We start from the raw sequence: 17,064 nt of genomic DNA on the forward strand, positions 1-17,064 counted from the left end.
GTTAGAGATTGGAACCACATGAACAGATTTTCACATGGACCAGTGAAGAATTTTGGAGTAAACTTTGCAATGCTGTAGCCCTGAAAATACATTCCTGACTTGAAAAAGATGAGCTTTCCTCCTTTCTTTTCCTTTTTCTATTTTTTTTCTCCTAATGGAGAATGCTGTTGCTTGCAATATTTTTCTTGCTTTGCAGAGTTTAATTAGAAACAAATAAACTTTGAGCAAAAGAAATTTTTTATGGTTACTCAGACAAGGACATCTTTGTCCTCATTAAATCACATTCTCCATTTTCAGAGAACCTTGTCTGTGCTTTGTTTTTGCCTGTACTTTTCATCCCAGCTCATGCACTGGTGGCACTCTATTCCTTATGGTATACATTCTTTCATGTACTTTAGTAGAAGTGTAGTGAGAGCAAAAGACTAAGCAACAGCCAGAACAAGGAGCTATAATTAGACTCACAAATCACAATGGGAAATATTTTGGTTTATATCTTAACATATATATAGGTAGAGAACAAAATTTAAATGCCTCTTGCCAAGAGAACTTTAAATCTATACAGAATATTTTAAAAGCCAATCTTCCCCTGCTGTGAAAATTCCTAATTACTGATCTGATTAAATACCTGCTATACTATAAAAATTTCAGCACAGCTGTTTTACTTCAGGGGTTAGTAACAATAAGTTAATCGATATAAAAATCACTGTGCATGTATTTTGCCCATATAATCCTGTTTTATTTCTTTTTTTGGCACTAAATATATTGGCAGTATTGTTTGCCTTGGCAGAAACAGGGCAGAGAGTTCCAGACATAAAGCTGTACAGCAAATATTCACTGACACATGCACATTACAGTATGTTCATTACTATATGGTCTTTTCAAAATAAACAATATGAATTGTTCCATGTTTTTTTCTTCCTCATCTCTTTTTTTACAAGTAATGAAGACATTTGGCCACAAAAATTACTGAATACACCATTATTGACATTATAATCAACTTTCTGTTCACTGGCCCATGTTTTAATCTTGCTGTGCTCCACTGCTCTTTTTCATTTGCTTGATGCTCTTGAATGAAAAATTTCAGGAGAGTGACCCTTTTATGTACATGAACTCTTAACCAGTCATTTTCCAGCGCCAGGAAAAAAATACTTGTTATCAGCATGCATTTTTCTTAAAACTACACTTGAATTAGATGGTGTTACTTCTTCCAGCCCATCTCTTGTTCCTTATTTTACAGTTAGGGTAGAAAGGTTGAATCCAGGATAATACCAAGCTAACAATTCTAGAAATAACAGGAAAAAAACTGGAACAAAACTACAACCAAACACCCACCCACCCATAACAATCCACTCTTGAAACTGCTTTGATGGAAACTCATGATTCTCAAAAACTTTGATTGGAATTTAACTGTTTATAAATATCACTAAAAATTTGATCTTAGGTAAAACTCCACCTCTTGCTTGCAAAATGGAAACAACAGCACATTCCTTCTTTAGGTTCAGCCAGGTGACAGTACTGCCACAGGAGACAGCAGCTCCCTGGGGTCAGGCACCAGGAGGGTGAGGAGCTCCCAGCTTAGGGCAGGGCAGGCCTGGTAGCCACGGCTCATCCCATTTATCCATTTTATCTTGAGAACATTGAATTCTGGGGGAAGAGCTCAGCTACTTCCTTTCCTCTGTCTCAAAAGTGCAGAGCTATTAAATAACAACAACAATTATGAACTTTAATATCATGTCTTTGTATTTCATTTCAGGGAAGTCCCTATGGTTTTCACAGGGACATACCAGAGGTAAAGGTAATAGTCTGCAGTCTATTTATAAGTTACATAGAGATAAAGAATGGATAGAAGAGTGTAAGAAATAGAGAGGCGGTGGAAGAATAGTAAACATGAAAATAAATCAGGAAGAAAATGGAGCTTAGTGAAACCGTTGGCAGCGAGAGCAAAAGACAGAGAAAATAAAGCATAAAGTAGACTTTTTCCACGAAAATAAGCTATCTTAAATTTGCATTTATCCTTGTTTTCTTCTCTGTAAGTATTTCTGTACTAAATATGAACAGTATTAAACTCAGCCATCCAAAATACTAAAAAATATATATAGAAAGCACATTGCAGATAACTAAATAAAGATTGGCAGAGTAGCTAAATATGAGTTTAGGCAGATGCACTCTCTTACCTTACAGTATTATCCAGAAATATCATTAAAGTTCATTAGCTCATGTATGCCCACTGATATCAGTGGAACTGGGTTGTTTTTTTTGTTGTTGTTGTTGTATTTTTTTTTACCAATGGACATATTCTGGGGAATAAAGAACTGGGAAAAAGCCACTTTAGTACAATTCTCAAGCCCAGTGCTAGTAAAAAAAACCATCTCAACACTTGCATGGCCTGGCTGAATGCTGCTGCAATGTCTCTGCTTTGTATCTATGGAAACGTTTTCAAGTTTCCCAACACCTCCTACACAGGAATCCTGGTAGATTCAGATTGAAGTAGATTTTTCATGAAACATGACCTAAGGATAGCTCCAAAACAGAAAACAATCTTACCATGCAACACATTAAATTTTTCCACATCATTGGTGAAACACATGATAAATTGCAGTCAATGCTATTCTTAAGCAAAATAAACCTGTCTAATTCAAGACCAAGATTTCAGCTGCTGTTTTAATTGAATGTCCAACTGCAGAAAAAACAGAAATTCTTCTGACTATTTGGACCTCGCTTGGATTCGTAGAGACATTCATGGAGGAGGAAATTCATCTTACTTATAAAGACAACAGTGTTTTGCCTGCTTAATAACAGCTCCTTCCATAATTGATGGAATATTCCAAAAGTGGAGTTATAATGGCAAGTCAGATGTAACATACCACATTAAAAAAAAAATTATCCACCAACTCATGAAGATGCAACCTTTCCCTTAATAACATCAATATTAAAATAGCCAACATTCTCTAAATTTTTACTCATCTAGTAATCACAAACAGATTTAATAGAATCTTATTTGAGGAAAAGTGCTTTGATGTTGCTAAGACTACTGTTGTAGAACACAAAAAATATCCACCATTGAGTGATGTGGTGACTGATCTGATGCCTAATAGAAGGAAGATGTCATCTTCATCTCCAAAGGTGAGAAGGATTATCAAGTGAATTATGGAAGTGTCTGTTTCACAGACAGAAATTAAAATTGTGTAAGTCACTTCATATTAATCATTTGGAGACATTTCTCTCTCTCTTTCTTAGGAAAACTGAGAATGTTAATAACATTTGTCAACTTATAAACTTACATTTTGATGGCTAAAATTAAATAAAATTATATATATCATCTAAATTTCCCATAAAGTCCAGGTTATATTTCTAGTGAAATATGTGATTTGCTATGTGAGCAAATTCCTGTGTGCCAAGACTAATGAAATATATATATCTATAGATGTTTGAACTAAGAAGTTATTCCTATAATTTGATTAAAATTGAAAGCAGACACAAAAGATTGTTTTTATCAAAACCATCTAGTAACTTCATGCTAGTAACTTCACTGCCCCCTTGGTTCTATCAGCTCATATAAAAAATGAGCTTCCTGGAGGGAGAAGTTAAAAGATTATTCTTTTCAGCTTAACTGCGGCAAATTCATTCTTTCTCCTGTGCTCATGAAAGCAATATTGGTGATGGACTCAATTAAGAGAACAACACAAAGAAACTTGGCTGACAAAAGTAGGAAAACTAAAGGAAATCCTATAATAAAGGACTTAAATTCTATTTAAGTTCTTGTTGCTGTTTCTTTCCTCTTTACTAGCTTTAGGGTAGGCTCTATTTCATGGCATTGTTTTGATCATCTGAAATGTTCTTTTAATGTCCTAGACATGAATGGATCTCACCAGTGAATACATACGTTGATCCTGTAGATATTCAGACTGGATTTGGTCTGAAGAACTTGGAGAAAATTGAAGTGTTAGGAGGGAATGAATAATAAGAAATTATATAGTATTTCACAAAAAGTAAATATTTGCTAATCATCATCAACAAAAAGACCTTTATTCAACATACTTTTATTGAAAAGATGTCTTATTTTGCTGAGTACTTGTGTTTTGATCTAAGAAGTCCTGGAGAAGTTAAGGAACATAGGCCAGAGATAGCTTATGATAGCTGCCTGAGCATGAATGTGCACTGTTCTGTTAAACAGAATATAAAACCTCATCCTCACCTCTGTCAGAGAACATAGGTCTTTAAGTAGAATATGTGGATGGAAACTTAATAAACAAACACTAACAGGTGGCTGGTAAAGATATGTGCAAGATCTACATATTGTCCTAACCTCTTATGAAACTAATTTTGTTCTGTAGAAGTCTTCCCCAAAAATTTCAAGAAACAATTGATCTTTGCATAAACTTGCAAGAGCTGGGAAACTCTTGATTGTGACGTTTAAACAGATATTAATGTACTATACACAAAATAATTTTATGTGTATAGAATACTGTACATAGTTACAGATTCTCTAAGATCTCTATATATATATATGTTCCTGTGAGTACAAATGAAATACTGTACAGTGTACAAATGAAATATGTTATTACTTTATTGAATAAGGTTTGAGATTACTCTTTCTTCCCTGAAATCAGTCCTAAAAGAATTCAAATAAATAGTGACTTCCTAGGATATACAATTTAAATTCACTTGAAACAAAACACCATTCCTACAGAGTCTGCTAGAATAAACAGAGGATATTCTAAATAAAACATTCTCTTGTGATTTTGTTTTAAATCAGTACAAGTGCAGAGACAATTCTACAAACTGCTTTCCATAGGAAGCCAAAACTGATAACTGAAAACTGAAGTGTATATAGATAGTGGTAAGATTAAACCTTAAGGTGAATAGTTGAGCTATGGATTTTGAAAACAGAGGTAACTCAGTGGAGGTCTCATTCAAACCAACTCTCCTCAGGTATTTTGGAGCATTGACCATTAATTCAGTGCATGAATAAATTGACAACAGGGAATAAACCTCACTGAGAGGAAAGTATACTTCGCCTTTTTATTCTGTAATTTCTCCTAATCTCAGTCCACAGTGCAGGTGTTTCACAATTCTTCCCTTAAAAAGATGTGGCTGATTGAGAATTGTGTGAGTTTATATCACTCCCTCCCCAAATGGTTGCACATAGCCAGATTGTTTTTCATGTGCATCTGAACTACAGAGAGGACAAGCCACAGGTGGGGAAAAAAAGCAGAGGAAAGAAAGAATTTGCCCATATAATTTCAGTTAATCCCATTATCATTTTGTACTCTTGACAGCTGGAAACTTTTTCTGTTCTCTTGCATGAAGAGATCAACAGTCTTTTCCACATGTTACCTTACAAGAAATTTTATGAGATATGTATGCCTTCTGTCCAAAGCACCACAGTAAACATTTAGGAACACAATATGAAACTCCTAATGCTACATTTTGAGACAGACCAAAATACCTTAATAATTATAATAGCAGATAGAAAAATGAACATTATGTAGGAAACTAAATTTTGCTTGGATATTGTGAGAAGTTTAAATGAAATGTGAAATATTTTCAGTTAGTTGCATGCTTTCTGAGCCTTTGGGAGAGACAAAATTACTCTCTTATTTTCCATACATTCAATACAGAACTGTAGCTGCAATGCATATCCTATTTCTTGCTACAAAATAAAAAGGTAATAAAATATTCTGTTGTTTCTTTTCCAGTCTTTGTCCATTCCACTTGTTTACCCTGGGGCTGAATTTGGCCTGTATCTCATCAAATGATCCATATCAAATATAATGATCTTTTCAACAGTATCAGATTGTCATTTCAATTTTGTGCATGTTTTGTTCTGATTACTTTTCCCTTCCTCATGCAGCTTTGTATACTGATAGTGCAAGCTCATCTTGTCAGTGTAGTTTTCAGTTTTTAGTACATCTGATTGAGTAATAGTAATTGAAAAACAATTCAAATAACATCTTTAAATGTTCTTTTCATCTTCTCTCTCTCTTAGTCAAGCGATTTTTTCGTTTCATATTCACAGCCTGTGAGCCTCTGGGAAACATATGGCTAATATAAAAGCCAAAATTATTCATTAATTTTTTGTTCCATTTTTGGCAGCTCCAGGGAAAGAAAGGGCCCAAACCTAAGAGCAGGAAATTATAGGCAGAAGCGCCTAAAGAACACATCTCAGAAACAGGAAGTTCTGCCTGTACTTCCTACTGTCCCATCCTATCCTGCAGAGAGTAAGGAGTTGCCAGCTGGCTTGCCTGCTGCTGTGAGGGACTGAAATGTTAATGGCTGAAAAGTGACTGGAACAATCCAAAGCAAGTACTTTGCTGACAATGTGCAAGGGAAGAGCCCAGGGACAGAGGAGATGAACCTCCACCACTGGAGGCTAAAAAATGGGATTTGAGCCAGACAAGGGAGGAGGTTGATAAGAAGATTCTATGAGGAGGGATAATGCTTTTTATCATGCCAATGTCCTCCTTGACACAACTGGTTTATTCTTAAACTTCACCCCTGGCAAAGTACCAGGACACTCACATGTAGGCCTGAAAGTATTAAACCCCTCAGAAATGATAATTGTGTCAGCTAGGCTGACATGAAAGGCAACTGTAATGTCTTAAAAGGCTTCATAAACCATCAAAGAACCCTGAAGTGGCCCTAGACTCATTTCTGGGGCCTTCCACCAGAGAACTGCACAAGAGCCACAGCATTACATCCGGCAGTGTAAAATTCCTGCTTCAGGGGAGGTACCTGAGCATTCCCACCTGAACCAAAACCTAAAATAACCCACTGAACTCTGTGTTTCATGGGCTTTCCCCACATCAGACAGATCAAGACTGCAAGCATCACTTCAATCAATTAATGGATAATTAATTTGCTACAATCAAATCTTGTCACTTGATCCATGGGCTGTGATATCTTTTCTCCCTCTTATCTACTCATATGCTTTCTTCTCCTTATATATTTTCTTAATTGATACCTTTATACTTTTATATTGCTGCATTACTATAGATAATAACCAAAATTATGCCTACATACCTCCTTTCCATTGCATCCAAATTGTTCTAGAATAAGACCTACATAGCTATCTACCTGTCTGTCTATCTACCTATCTATCTATCTATCTATCTATCTATCTATCTATCTATCTATCTATCTATCTATCATCTATCTATCTATCTATCTACATATCTATCTATCTATCTATCTATCTTTCTCTAGATGAACACTGGTCATTCACTGTTGTCTCACTCTGACCTGCACCAGTGGATCTATTAACAAGAACCTGAGTTACTCTCCCCTTCAAGAGCTGTTTGTAATAAGCACCATCTGCATTACTGTGTGTTAGATATTTATAGTAGAATTTACAAATGGATTTAGTCTGGCATGTTTGTGCCATTAATGTCTCTACATACAATCTCTCTGCTATTATATCAGTGTCTTTGGACTATTAAAAAGAGAGAGAGAGATTTTGTAAGAATGGCTATTTCATTAAACTCAAATTTGGAGTAAATGCATTAATTCCAGAAATTGGAAATATGGATTTCCATAATCATATGCATTATGATACTGCCAGCATGGCTCCTATGACAGCAGTGACTCATATTCTTTCAGGACACTAAGGCTCTGTGCTTGTAGAGGTTTCCAATTCAGCTTTCCACATGAACACAAAAATATCTGCTTCATCACTCTTGCAGTATAGTAGCAGAGTAGGACTTCAAATTAGTTAGAAACATCACTCTTCAAAACTTGAGAAGTAATCTATTATTAATTATCAGTAATCAATGTCTTACATTCATCATTTTAGATCTGATAAGGGATCTGAATTTCACACATTTATAAAACCGACCTGTCTGGTTTTAAAACATATACCATTTTTAAGCTAGAGTCACCACATACAAATTTCAAATTTATTCCAGATCAGTGTATTCTACAATAAAAAAGTTCAGGTACATGCTTAGCCAACACCCTAGAAAAGAAAGATAAATCCTTGAAAAGTAGAGTGAAAACAGGGAATGAAAATGGAAAAGACAAGAAAAATTTGTTGCTGAAGATATCCACCTAGAGAAAGATTGTTGTCTAAGCCTTTGCTTTTAAGGACAGCTTAAAGAGGTAGGAGATGAAAGAAACCTGAGAAATAAATCACAGTTACAAACATAAATGCAAACTTTTTTATTTTCCCCTGATTTGTCTTACTGAAGCTCAGCCTCTTCCTAACGTACACAATTTTCTGGTTTTAGTCTTCTTTAAATCTTGCTGCCTCACAGGTGGTGTGCACCAGGGTGGAGGGAGGAAGGTGGGTGGTGCAGGCTTCTCTCTAGATCTCAATGAAGAATGGCATGACAGAAAAAAGCATAATAAAATAGCTATTTCGGTAATGAGATAGAAATAGGAAGTAAGATAGTAAATCCTGCATTACTTCAGATATAAATGCTATAGAAAGCATAAATATTTTCAGGACAGTTACAGAAGAGAATCACATGCAGGAATGTGAGGTATAGCTGCAGCAGTGCTTATTTCACCACCCCCTTTGTCAAATCCTGAGCTCTTTGGAAATCATGGGCTTGGAAGGAGCCCTAGGCACTTTCAATGATCAGACCTACTGAACATGAAAAAATGGTCTGATGATACATACATATCGGAAAATGAGTTTGTTAGAAGTATTAAAAAATCCTGTTTTTCTGTGTGAGTCAGATTGTCTTACCTGGACATAACATCCCTTTTGTCAAACACACTGCAATAAGTGGTACACCTATATCATTTTACTGCACTGTCAGTTCACAGTTTTTAAAGAATATGGCTGAGCCTCAGGGGAAAAGAATTACATGAGTATGGGATGCAGCCCCAGGGGTTAGATTTAGAAGAGCTGGGGGAAGAGGGAATTTGTGGAGAGTTACTGGACAAGAATGGAGCATGCTCTGCTGAATTACACCCCTGGAAAGGCTTGTGGAAATGAAGTGGGACAGAGATTCTGGAGAAGGAGATATAAGCTCATCCATCACACACAGCAGATCTCATTGCTGAGCTTAGAGATGGTGGAAAGATTTCCTTAGCAACACAGAATGGGCCACAGACTCAATAGTAACTGAGGAAGCCAAAGAAAGTTTCTGCAGTAAATCGAAAGATTGAAGAATAGGAAAAATATCTTGAGAAATTTTTGTCATACATCCAGAACATAAGGGCACTGCATTTTTGATCAGTTCATCAATTTTTTTCTGTTGATTGGTTCTTTGTAAACATACCATACCCATTTTTCCCATATATCTGATAGTGATCTTCTGCTTTTAAGACTGTGATATATAAATCATTGATACTTGTCTTTTCATTTGTCAGAACACCACGAGGGCAGGTGGCTCCCCTGGGTGTGTGATTGCAGGGTTGGAGGGAACTGTGGGCACTGAAAAGGAACAGTCAGAACTACTGACGCCTTCAGAGACCTAGACACTCATTTGTTTTATTTATTCATTATGAATTTTAACATTTCTCAGTTCAAAGAATTATCTTGTTTGAGATAATTCTTTTTGTGCTCTAATAAAACATTTAATAATGTGTCCCCAAGCTATGAAGTTGTGTGGTGTCCTGGAATGAATGAAAGCTAAAGATTTTCTCATTTCAAAGCTCTGTTAAAACAGAATCTCAGTGCTATTGCTAACAATTTTGAATAGCATAATGACACAGGTTTATTGTCAAAAGGAAAGTACATTTTTTCAAAGATTGTGCATAGCTGAGGACACTTTCACACCTTATTTGGGATAGTAGCACCCACTAGGGCTTCTAGATAAATCAAGCAATCATTTGATGCCAAAAAATCTTCAGAGGAAGTGAAGGCAGCAAATTTGTTACCATGAAAGCTGAGGATCTGGAAAGCTATCATAACAGCATCAGAGCTAAAGTGCATCTCTGAGATCTTGAGATGCTTTTTAAGGGCCTATCTACAGGTCCTTGTTACCTGTATGGTAAAAAAGGGTAAGTTTTAGAAGCTATAGAAACTGAACAGTAATGCCCAGTGCTGCACATGCACACATTGATGCTTCAGACCTCTGTAAAACAGTTTCAGAGAGAATTCCTTCACTTCTCCATCGTAAGACAAATAGCACAGTGCTTGCTTCCTTCCTCTCCCTCCCTTTTTTCTTTCTCTTTGAAAGCTTTTGCACACTTATCTTCTGTCCATCAGGTGTAACATTTGGATACAGTTTAATTGCTGTATTGCACATCACATGTTACCCCAGCTCAACAAATTTGTATTTCTGGAAAAGAGAGATTTCAGGTTTTCATGCCTTCAAAAATTCTCACTTGCACAGATGATCTTTTCATTCATCTGTTGTTGAAGCATTGTGTCAGCTGTAATTTGGATCAATATTTTTGTGCTAAATATGCCAATGGACAATTACTTAAATATATGTACAAGGCAAAAAGTTACTTCTGTAACAAAGTACTAGGAAAACAGCAGGAGAAAACTGAAGAGAGAGTGAAGTGTCTTTAAAATCTGTCTTTTTGGAAGGGATGCAAGTGTTTGGGGGTACTTCGAAATCTAAAAAAACCCACCCAACCAAAAACACAAAAAACACAAACTCAAGTAATTTTTATGGTGGATGAGCTCCATATTCAGTAAGAAAACTACATCTGGGAAATCAGATTCAAAACACATAAAATCAGTTAGAATAATTATATTGTAGTATAAAAAGTAGATTAGAGTAGCAGTAAGAAATTACTTTTATTTAATAGATACAATCCACATCATAAGATTACTCATCCTCCTGGCCTGTATCGCAGCTTTTAATTGAAGATTCACATGGAAGAAAACTCAAAAGGGCAACTTGATCTGCAGGTTGATTCTTCTCAGTTTCTTTGTTAAAGCTCCCAGGAAAGGAGAGCAGTTAGTGCTAGTGACTGATACAGAGATACAATTTTTAAACTTTTTTTGTTAGCTACAGCTTGAAGTAGCATTAATTATCTTTTATTGTAGAACTTCAAGATATTTTCTTTGCCTCCAGAAATAACTCCAAAGTATAGATACAATAAAATAAATATAACGGGAAGTAAAAGTTTATCCAAAATGTTTAAGATCATGAAGCTTGTTTTGAAGAATTGTTTACAGTGAGAGATTTGTCCATTTTAAGCCCAATGAATATTGAAGATAATTTTTCTGAACTATATTTAAATAGTATCAGGCAAACACTGAATGGGTTTTCCGTAATATATTTAAAATAGCAAAAATATTAGCAATAAAAATGCACATAAACAAAAATTGATTCAAAATCGAGCTACTGACTGCTTTACACTCAGTGAGCAAATAAGCACTTGGGCCAAATACCATTGGTATTACCAGTCCTCACAGAACTGCCAATGCAACATTTTAAAATAGTACTCCACTTGAGTTATTTATTTTTATTCTTTAGTGAAAGTTGAGAAAAGAAGCAAAATTTTCCTTGAGAATAAAAAGGGCATAGAGTGGTAGTTTCTGCTGAAGTTATACTATATTTAATGTTCATAAACAGATATACTTTACACTAATTTACTTAACCGCTCTTAAGCTGTGCTTTTTAAATGTTGAACTATTTCTTACTTAAAATGGAGTCTAGGACTTTAACACATAACTTAAGAAATGGTACAAGAGATGAAGGATCAATGAAGCTTTCGAGAATGTCAGGAAACAAACGATTTGCTTCAGTTTAAATTTTGATTGGAGATTAGTTTGGCATATTAGGATTTGGAAATTTCCACCTTTCTCGGCTCACCAGATGCTAACTGACTTCATCTGACAGACTGCATGTACCTTGGATAGCAAATGACATCATGATGTGGCATATCCAAGGTGAATGTCACCACTCTCTAGCAATAATTTGTGCTAATGTAATACCTCATGCAAAACACCAGACACTCCTTCAGCTATAAATAGTGATGCCAGACTATGGTAGGCAATTTGACTGACAAGCAAGGACTTACGACAGCAGCAAGACGCATCAGCTCAGCAAGGGCACTGAAGAAAACTTCAACAGAGTACTACTGTTATTACAAATCTACTGAATTATACTGGCAAGAAACTCTTCCAAACTTTGCAAGCAAGTGTAAGGATTGCAGTTTAACAATTTCTTTTCTATATTCTTGCAAGTAAGAATATATAAATTCTCGTGTGAAATTAAAATAGGGATAAAGACCTATCTTTCAGCACTTTGTCCCTCAAGATCCATTTGTCCATTTGTTCCTCTTAATAACTCTATACAGAGTTAGATGCCAAAACCTTTACACAAACCAAAGGGAGAGTCAGGTTCTTCATAATGTCACAGTACTGAAAGTGAAACGGTGTAAATAGTAGTTGATATGAAATTCAGTGTCTCAAATTCTGCTCTTCTCAGAAGTTTAGTAAACTTATTGTGGCACAAGGAGAACCTATAAGTTTTCAACAGTGTGAAAGCTGTTGATTAAATCTTTTCTTTTCCCTTAAGAAATAAGAAATAAGCCATTCATTTCTTTCAAAATATATTTACTGTTCTATGTACCTCTGGAAATCTTAACCTTCTATTTCTGTTCCATGTATGAAATTATAATAGCTATTGATTGTGACTTCAAAGCGTAGCAAAAAAAGAATCAGTGAAGTGCTCAGAAACATGGTGAATTTCATGTACTAATCAATTTGAAGTGTCATTCTTATTCCAGTATTCCCTCCCAAAATAAACACTTTCCTATACACATTGTCTTTATTCAATCCCGTAATATTAGAAATAAAAAAGCCTATTTAACATAGAAGTTAAAGATTCCATAGGATCAACAAAAAATTCCAGTATGCAACATACTTCAATTCTGCAAGGTTCATTCAAAACCTGAAAATCAGAGCTACATGTATAGATAATTTAAAACTTATAAGGCTAACCTGTCTGCTTTATGTGTTTCAGAAAGAAAAAATGAAAGGAATCACTAGAATGAAAGTATATTTTTCTAAATTTAACCTAACAGCCTTACCACTTCATTGATGTAGACTTTTCTTTTTACTAATATAAGAATAAGAAAACTGTAATGTGCAAAATGTGGAAGCAATACTGGTTTTTGTGACACGTTCCTGAGTCAGCCAGAGCTTTGAGGTGTATATGTCTTTGTCTGTTCCTTAAAAAGATTTAAGAATGGGAGATACATAGGGAAAAATCAAAGTAACAAGAGTAGACTAGAGAGAAATGAAGAAGGTCCAGTTCTGTGACTTGTTATCTTCTTACCTTTGTAGGTGGGACTGTGAAATCATTTTAGTGGGCTTTCAGCAGCTTCTTGAGCTGCAGAAAATTTTGCTCAGGTCTCAGCTGAGTTTCTCTTTCTCCCTCCAGTGAAGCCTGGCCCTCTGCTCTCTGTTCCTCCACGCAGCTGCTCTCTGCTCCTCTGCAGACTTTCAGACCCTTGATCTTTCTTGCTGATTCTTGTTTGTTCTCTCTTTCCCACTCCTTCTCTGCTTGAAGTGCCTGAACACTCTTCTCTCCAAGGAAGATTTGGTGACTGCCCAGGGAGGAAGTGCTCCACAGAGGCTTCCAGTATTCTCGCACTTATTCCAAAATGGACTTTTACACACACACTGGAAACAAGACACAGATACCAGCCACAGATACCAGCAGTCACCCCCTGTAGTGGCAGTAGTTAAAAATCCAGTGTCAACTGAAGTAAAGTCTGTAAGTAAATGGATGAAAAATCTTTATTCATGTGAGTAATATTGTCTTACCAGAGGGAGCTTTCTGCTCTCTTTACAAAGAGACACTGGATTGCATTACATCCCTGAAAGGAAAAAAAAAAAATTGTGTAAATGAAAGTTTACACTATATTGTAGAATACATAAGTTGATTCTAAGAAATTATTTTAAATGGATGGAACACAACCTCATAGTTAAAAACTGCTCAGAATTGCAGTGCTGTCCCTCATACGTCCATTGGTGTCAAAAAGCATCTATGTCAAAAACCTTTATGGCTGTTCTTAGAAACTTACATCCCTGTTGTCTGATTGTTATGTTCCTCTGGATACAGCAATCTTCAGAAAAGAAACTCAAAACAGATTCCCCCCTCCCCACTCAGTTTTGCTGAAATAGGCCCTTTAATGAAAGCTCTGTTTGATTTAATAATCCTGACCTCTCATGCTGAGCACTGCCAGTCACGCTGTGTTATGTAACAGATGTAATGCTACTTTACATGTCAAATCTAATGCAAGGTTGTGCTACATTTTGGGGATGAACATTGCAGCTGAATGCAATGAAGGTTGGATTTTTTTTAGGACAGAAACCTACAAACAGTAAATTTGAGATTTATTGACTTATTGAGACTTTTCATAAGAGATTTTCTGGGAAATAAGTGTCTTATAGTGAACAAATAAATATTTTCCAATATTTTTATTACTGTGTAATGCTGATTTTTTTTTTTTTTTTATTTTCTACTTACATATAGAGTCCATTATAAAGAACACATGTAGAAGAAAAGGACACTTTTGATTTTAACAAAATTTATCCAATCTTGAAACAAGCAAATTCTATGATTTGAGAAAGGCTGTATCCCTCTCATTCAGTCTGGAATCCAAAAGAATGGAAATGAAATAAATTATTATCCTCATATATTGTGAGTATAGCCCTAAATAAATAAGATGGAGCGATTACTGAGATAGGCTTATATTAGAATTGATTCTATGTGTCTGGCCATGGAGAAAGCTTCCTATTTACACAAATTATTGGAAGATTCATTCAGGATGTACATTGTAACTGTGAGCAAGTTAACAAACATGTCAGAAAAAAAAATAAAAATTAAGTAACCTTAAAATACTTACATAAAATACAATAAATCTCTTCATGAATATTGGGAACATTTAAAGATATTTTTAATTAAGGTTCCAAATAAACATTTGGCTTCTGTTGGCTGATCAAATAGAGAAATTTAGTTTCTCTGCTACCCTTGTTGGTCTAGATTACATTTATTGCTGGCCTCAAGCTCCCATAGGTATTCTGCCTTGTGGCTGTCTACCAAGAACCTTGGAAACCTGTCAAATTTTAGAGCTATGTAATTTCACACCATTTACTCCACACACTCATCTCCCTGCCTCTTCCTCACTCCCTCTTCCAATCCATATCTAAACCAAAATGTAACCCATTCACAGTCTCATGCCATAGTTTCTCACCTGCTCCAGGACTCCATTTACCCAAACACAATTTATATTGTATATACCCAAACAATTTATATTCAGCCAATCAGCTACTGACTGGAAATGAATGTTGTAGAGTGGCAAGAAGATAACTTGCCTGGAGCACCAAGCCCAGTTCAACTGGAGCACCACAAGTGCAGTAGGGGTCTGGAGCACCTGGCTTGAAAGGAGAGGCTCAGACAAGTGGGTTTTCCTAGTCTGGAGAAGACTGTGAGGGATGAAGTGGCTGCCTTCAACTACCTATGAAGGTGTACTGAGAAGACAGAGTCTTGGAGGTACACTGTGAGAAGACAAGATTTAACTGCTGCAAGTTACAGAAGGAAATTCTGATTAAACGGAAGGAAATATTTTGCAAAGAATGTAAAGCAATGAAACAGCTTGTTTAGAGACGTTTTGAATCTCTCTCCTTGGATATGTTTGGAAGTTGGTCAAGGGCTTGAATAACCCTATTAAATTAATAATAAACTAATATTAAATATTTAAATTTGAGATTGCCCCTGCACTTAGCAGGTGACACCCAGGCTTCCTTCTAAGCTCCCTTCTAAGCTCCCTTCCCCTATGACTGTGTGTTTTCTTGTCCTGTTCAATTCCATGGGAGTAGGGAACAACTAAAAAGATTTTATTTTAGTGCATTTAATCCTGTAAAAGTGTTAACAAAATGCTCCTAGATGAAATATTGCAAAGGCTGTCAGATACTGGACTCTGCATCTCCTACTAAAGAGGTTGTCTAGAGCTTATTATGTGGTAGGAGCCTGTGGAAAAATGAGCTGAAGTATGGTAAAACATGCTATAATTCGTTACTGAGGGGCTATATGGACAATTTAGGTTCCCAATCCTGCTGCCATGTCCATTTCATAGAGGTGCTTGAACTTGGTGTGAATTTTCCTTGCACCAAGTAAATCTTACAAGCCATTTTAACTTTAGCCCTACAGAAAAAATATTGCAGTAATACGTATGGAAATGACAGGCACATAAATAATTGTGGTGATAGTTATATCAGTAAGGATGTTGATCTTTTAGTTTTGGTTTTGTTTTTTTTTAATAAGGCTTTAAATTAAAAAAAACAAAACAACAAAACAAAAAAAAAAAAAACTGAGCTAGAAAATATACTAAATTACGTTTTCAAAGTGGAAAGAGGATCATAGAATCCCATTCCTATATTTTATCTGAAAATCAATATAGCTGTACATTATTTATTTTTAAAAAATAATATTACCAAGTCTGAAGATAGAAGAAAAAATAGATTTCGTAGCAAGTCAGTGACATTTGAAGTATTGGCATGTGTATTTGAATGAAATGATGTATCACTGGCAAGAATTGTCATTGAGTAACTTTTTGCCTATTTTGCCTTTTTGCCCTCCTATTAGGCATGAAGCAGCTCTACAATCAAAATTGTTATTAACAAGTAAATAAAAAAATCCCCAAACACATAAGCAAAATCACGTATATGTCATGCTACTGACTTAATCTGAGAATCATAAACTATGAGTTTGAAAAGTAGAAATTAATTTAAACTTGGGTTTTACGAATGGCTCTACAGAAGCCTCACATTATTATAAAAATGCCTTAATAGCACAAAATACTTTTCCTTATGAGGATAAAATAAAAAAAATTGTATTAAATAATAAAGAAAGCAACAAAAAAGTGCTGTTATAGCAATGAAATGAAAATGTACACTTTATAGAAAGGGACTGTAAGTGAGGATATGTTCTGACAATGGAAGAGCAGTGATTGATATTACACTGTGTGCTCACCTAATGCATGTTTAAAGTAACTTCCATTAATATACTCAGTAAGAAAAAGAGTCACTCCAATTTATTTCAGCTAAAAAATGTTTCCACTCACTGTCAGTAATGTCGTTCCCAACACATTGCTAAAAAATAAGTCAGTAGCTGCTCCTACAATACCCTTGCCTCAGGTCAG

The sequence above is a fragment of the Parus major genome, chromosome 2 (assembly GCF_001522545.3).
Source record: "Parus major isolate Abel chromosome 2, Parus_major1.1, whole genome shotgun sequence".
Taxonomy (NCBI): domain Eukaryota; kingdom Metazoa; phylum Chordata; class Aves; order Passeriformes; family Paridae; genus Parus; species Parus major.